This window comes from Procambarus clarkii, unplaced genomic scaffold (assembly GCF_040958095.1).
Source record: "Procambarus clarkii isolate CNS0578487 unplaced genomic scaffold, FALCON_Pclarkii_2.0 HiC_scaffold_133, whole genome shotgun sequence".
Classification (NCBI taxonomy): Eukaryota; Metazoa; Arthropoda; class Malacostraca; order Decapoda; family Cambaridae; genus Procambarus; species Procambarus clarkii.
Genome location: NW_027189166.1, coordinates 84,389 through 89,494, shown reverse-complemented (window position 1 = coordinate 89,494; position 5,106 = coordinate 84,389).

The following is a 5,106-nucleotide window of genomic DNA, read 5'->3' as shown; positions in this document are numbered from 1 at the left end:
ATGTGATGATTTGTTTACAGAGTCTGATCAAATTTCAGACCACACTTCTCAATGTTCCTTGGATTCTATAAGTTCGATACATAATGCTACTGAATTAACTAGCTTATCACCAGAACCCAGAGAAACAAATGAAGCTGCAGATGAAACAAGTGAAGCTGCAATAATCAGTGAATCTGAACCAGAAAATGATGAAGCTAATGCTGCAGCAGCAACCGAAGCTGTAATCAAAGCTGAGGCTAAGCAAGAAGCCTTAAGCAACACAAGTAATGGTCACAATTGCTCACAACAGCCTTCTAAAGTAAGTGCTGACAATGAGAAGACTATTATAAACCTTGTGCACCAATTATTAAATTTATCTTCACCAGAACAATCAGATAACTCTTTACAAGCTTTTAGTTTTCAGCTTGAGACTCTGATAAATTCTTTCAGTAAAGAGGTGGATCACCCAACTACTGAGTGGATGACTAAAATTATCATCCAAAGAAAATTGTCTGGTGACACACTTAATAAATTATATGTATGCCAGAATGGTAATACCCTGTCAATGCAGGATATATTTACAGGTTTGCGTAATATGAGCAATCATACAGCAGACCAAGCAATTAATGCTAAATCTGAATGCACCAAAACTGTACCTACATCAGTTTCCTTGCCTGAAACTCCTAAAGTGACACTGTCACTAGGTAACCAAGGTGCTAATACTCAATGTGACAACAATCAGTTAAATACTGATTCATCAGTGAGGCCTAAGAGTCCCACAGGTGCTCCTAAGAGACCTAATAGTCCAAAGAGCACTGCTAATAATCCATGTAACCAGAATCAGTCAAATACTGATTCATCAGTGAGGCCTAAGAGTCCCACAGGTGCTCCTAAGAGACCTAATAGTCCAAAGAGCACTGCTAATAACTCCACAGGTGCTCATAAGAGACCTAATAGTCCAAAGAGCACTCCCAAGAGCCTGTTAATGGTTCCCCAGAGTACACCAAGTACTCACAAGAGAATAAATAACAAGCAAATGCAAGCAGCAAAACCATCACCACCTGCAAATACTGTTTTACCTAAACCGGTAACCCCTAAACGATCTGTAGGATGGGGAATATGCTTGTTTTGCAATCAAAAACATTCTCTGTACAAATGTACTAATTATCCTAATAGAGACACAAGAGTCAGACGACTCAAACATTTACACAAATGTACTAGGTGTCTCAAACCACATAATGTTAACAGCTGTGACACCCCACTGAACACCTGCAATAGGTGTAGAAGGGGCAAACATCATGCTGCACTGTGCAAATTAGTTAGGACTAATTATGTCAATCCTAGAATAGGACGTAGAGAATCTACACCAGTACAGTGCTGCAAGGTGCGAGATGTGTACAGCGTAACTTCCCAAGCATCTCAAGTGGATGCTGCTTTGCCTACTGCCCAACTTCAAGTGAAGAACAGAGGAACCAAGATCACCATACGTGGATTATTTGATCAAGGTTCCCAGAGAACTTTCATTACTCAAAGGGCAGCAGAGACACTTAATTTACAACCAATAGGACAGGTAAATTTAAACTTGTCAGGGTCCATGATAAATCGAGGAACCCATGAATACACAGTAGTTCAACCGCTTGTACGACTAGGTAGTCAAGCCAAGGCTGTCCAAGCCATTGTTGTAGATCAAATACCTTTAGACTTAAATGTTAAGGGTCTGGGGTACACAGCCCACTTCCTGCAGGAACGTGAAATTAAATTGGCTGACAACAAATTAATGTCTGACCGCCTTAATAATGTAGATGTACTAGTAGGAGCCGACTACTATTACCAGTTCATAACTGGACATGTTAAACGATTGGGAATGAATATGCTCCAATCTGCAGGAGGCTACTTACTTACTGGTAAAGTTCTGAATGTGAACAAGCCTAAGCCTGCCAACAATAAATTAGTCAGCAGAAAATCAATTCTCCAGCAGCAAGCTAAAAGGAGAAACACAGCTGAGTAATAAACTCAGATTGAATGTAGTGCAATTGATACTCGCTGAGATGTTTCATAGCTCTCAGTGAAAATCAATGGTCCGTACTCAAACAAGTACAAGTCACAGCGACCAAACTATTGAATTCACTGCAGAGCTAGAATTATTCTCGACAAGTAGTAATTGACCACACTCAGTCTTCCTAGTTAAATTGTAATGTTAGGCTAGAGAAACTAGTACTCCCTAGGAATTAATCATGTTAGGCTAGAGAATCTAGCACTTAATGCCACAGGCATTTCCTGAATTTAGTGATAACATTCACTAGGACCACTGGTCCACTATACTTGCGCTTAAAGGTTTGCCAAGAAAACCTTCTTAATACCATGTTTTCTGCACTAAGAGTTAGTGATAAATACTTGCATTAATTGTTTGAGTTGTTTTTCTTTCGTTTCTGCTTATTTAGTGTAGGAACGCAACACGAACAAACTTGCACACTTACTAATATGTAAGTGAATTTTCAGAGAACTAATATGTTTAATGCATTATCGTTAAACATTAGCATTGTTAATTAACATGCTTCATGAGCTTAACATAGCTCACCTTAGAATTAACGTAATAATATGAGTGCTCGTTCACCATGCGCACGAGCTTAATATTGCTCGCCATGATAACTGAATGACAAAGCTCCACCTCGTTAATTCGAGTTCACTGAACTCACCCTGTTAACTGTTAACGAGCTCCATGTAGCTCACCCTGTCAGCACTGCTGACGAGATCACTGTATCTCACCCTGTCAACACTGTTGACGAGTTCACTGAACTCACCCTGTTAACTGTTAACGAGCTCAATGTAGCTCAACCTGTCAGCACTGCTGACGAGCTCAATGTAGCTCACCCTGTCAACACTGTTGACGAGTTCAATGCAACTCACCCTGTTAGCACTGCTAACGAGCTCAATGTAGCTCACCCTGTCAACACTGTTGACGAGTTCACTGCAACTCACCCTGTTAGCACTGCTAACGAGCTCACTGTAGCTCACCCTGTCAGCACTGCTGACGAGCTCAATGTAGCTCACCCTGTCAACACTGTTGACGAGTTCACTGCAACTCACCCTGTTAGCACTGCTAACGAGCTCAATGTAGCTCACCCTGTCAACACTGTTGACGAGTTCACTGCAACTCACCCTGTTAGCACTGCTAACGAGCTCACTGTAGCTCACCCTGTCAGCACTGCTGACGAGCTCACTGCAGCTCACCCTGTCAACACTGTTGACGAGTTCCATGTAACTCACCCTGTTAGCACTGCTAACGAGCTCACTGTAGCTCACCCTGTCAGCACTGCTGACGAGCTCAATGTAGCTCACCCTGTCAACACTGTTGACGAGTTCACTGCAACTCACCCTGTTAGCACTGCTAACGAGTTCACTGTAACTCACCCTGTCAGCACTGCTGACGAGCTCAATACAGCTCACCATGTTCACGAGTTCAATATGACTCGACCTGTTAATGAGCTTAATACTGCTCACCATGTTAATTCGAGTACATTTTTGCTCACAATTAGCTTAGTCCCTTACTTAGGTAGGTTAGAAATTCAAACCATTTATTTAGGTAGGCTTAGGGACTTTAGTAGTGTCAACTGAGTACTAGCCTAATCTGTACTCACCATTAATTACAGTTGACTATACTTATAGAGACTGATTTAATAAACTCAATTTCATGTAAAGGTGATTTCGTATTAACAAGTTTACAGTGTCAAGCCTATGAGCTGCCATTTAATTAGCTCATAAGTCAGAATGACTAGGCTACTAATCTCACTGTCGACTCAGAATTTTCCTTGATTTTAATGAATAAACTTTTCAGTTCTCTACTTTCTATTATTTAGCTAGTTAGCAAATTAGTTGTACCATCAGTCAGCATGACTACTGCACGGCAGTGCACATTAAATTCAACTTCCTCATTTGAATTTGAGGTGATCGTGATGCTGCGTGATGTTATTGTCTAGTAACTCAATAGTTACAAGTCACAGCGACCCTGGACAGTGACCTCATTGTAGTGTCATAGTCTCCTTGATCTTGAATGACTAATAATACTTTACTGTATAATCATACAATAGTGTTATCAGTTCTTAGGAACTTATTCTGAGTTTAACTACGATTCAGCAGCTACGTAATACACCATTACATGTCACTGCGACCCTAGTTGTTGAGTTTATTGTGAGCTTTAGAGTGTTCCTGATTACCGATAACTTAATCATTTAATGTTTCAATATTTCATGCATGTTTCCACTAAGGGAAACTGCAAGCCTATTACAACTCTGAAGAAGAATAATTTCTTTCACATCCCACTGAGAAAACTGTGATGAAACTACGATGTGATATCACGTAACGAAACATTACACGTCACTATGACCCAAGATATCGCATCACCGTACATTCTGTTAGTTTCAATTGGGAGAGTTAAATTTATAAATATTGTGTAGGCTACAAACATGTTTCAGTTGACATGTAAATAGCAAGACTCAAATTCTTGTAAGTCCTTGATAAATCCGGGACGTTCGTTATGTGTGTACTAACATACTAACCTACTAACATACTAATGTGTTAATCTTAATTTTACTTCGGGATAGGTCAGTACAACACAGTACACTGCGACCCTGGGAATCCCCCCCCGGAGTTATGTTGGATATTTCCAACATCGAATACAACATTGTTGTATTCTCATTACTTATTACTAATCATATTAATATTGTAGTAAGTAAAATTAACAACTCGTAGAATTCTCCTGTACTAATAATTCATCTGTGCATTAGGCTAGAATTCTCACGTCATCTGACGCCAGTATTGCGTCAGATTTCTTTACAGTAAAACACATTATATTCAATTTGTGTGAGAATTAAATACGATTCTCCATAATTAAAGCATTCTGTATGACAACTGATTGCAGACGAATTGTTCTCTAACTAAAAGCCGAATAGAGCGTTAGAATTATACCGTCTACCTTGCGATAGTGTTAACGTCATCAATGAATGCTATGGGGAGACATTAATTCCTCTCCCTTGTATCTTTACTATTCTTAAATAGTTAAATAATAATATTTCGTTCCTCTAAATAATAAACCCGTCCAGTCTTTAGAGTTTCATGCGCGAATGCGAG